The following is a 1,031-nucleotide window of genomic DNA, read 5'->3' on the forward strand; positions in this document are numbered from 1 at the left end:
AATGGCTAGAAACTGATTTGATGATACCTCTTTGTTCACTGTAAATTATAGTAAGGCTCAGAGCCCCATTGTTTCTTCTTATACTTGATGATTTGCAGAGAAAAAAATCCTATAGATGATACCACGACCTCGTCAAAACCCACACACCATATATAATACAAATGGAGGTGTTCGGATTTTAAAAAGAGGTGTTTTAGTCCGTTTTGACACTGCTATAAAGAAATACCTCAGACTGGGTAATTTACAAAGGAAACCTCTTTGGAGGCCTCAGGAAACTTACGATAATGGCTGAAGGCAAAGGGGTAGCAAAGGCACATCTTACATGGTGGCAGGCGAGAGAGAGTGAAGGAGTAAAGCGGGAAGAGCGCCTTATAAAGCCATCAGATCTAGTGACAACTCACTTACTATCACAAGAACAGCATGGGGGAAACCAGCCTCATGATCCAATCACCTCACACCAGATCCTGCCCTCAACACATGGGGATCATGGGGATTACAAATGGAGATGAGGTTTGGGTGGGGACACAGAACCAAACCATATTGGAGGTAACTGACTCTTGGGGAGCAGACTTCATTGCTGCCCAGTGGAGTCAGGGAGACAGAGTTGGTCTCATTGTTCTTCTTGCGGCTCAATTCCTTTAGGACAGAAAGTCTTCCCTTAGGAAGCCTTCTCTCCATCTCCTTGTTTGGAAATAGTTCTTGACTGACCCAGACAGAGAGTTCTGGGTAATAAACCATTTTGAGAATCCTAGTCTTGGGTTTCTATTCTCCCTGTCTTCAGTCCAGGGAGACCAACAGACAAAAGCCCCTCTCCCTGTTCACTCTCTCTCCCTTCTACACCTGAAACACAAATGTCCATCTTAGAGCATTTTTAACCTACAGCAGGGATCTGCAAACATTTTCTGTAAAAGCCCAGATAGTGTTATAAAAGTTTTGGGCTTCCAAAGATCTGTTCCATAGACAACATGTCAGTGACTAGGTGTGCTTGTGTTCAATGAAACTTCATTTGTGGATACGGAAATTTAAATTTC

At 43.2% G+C, this 1,031-nt stretch overlaps 1 pseudogene; it reads right to left on the reverse strand.

Annotated features, from left to right (window-relative positions):
* Positions 1–364: 364 nt before the first annotated feature.
* Positions 365–822, reverse strand: LOC103246537 (neuronal regeneration-related protein pseudogene; annotated as a pseudogene).
* Positions 823–1,031: the final 209 nt, after the last annotated feature.

This window comes from Chlorocebus sabaeus, chromosome 27 (genome assembly GCF_047675955.1).
Source record: "Chlorocebus sabaeus isolate Y175 chromosome 27, mChlSab1.0.hap1, whole genome shotgun sequence".
Classification (NCBI taxonomy): Eukaryota; Metazoa; Chordata; class Mammalia; order Primates; family Cercopithecidae; genus Chlorocebus; species Chlorocebus sabaeus.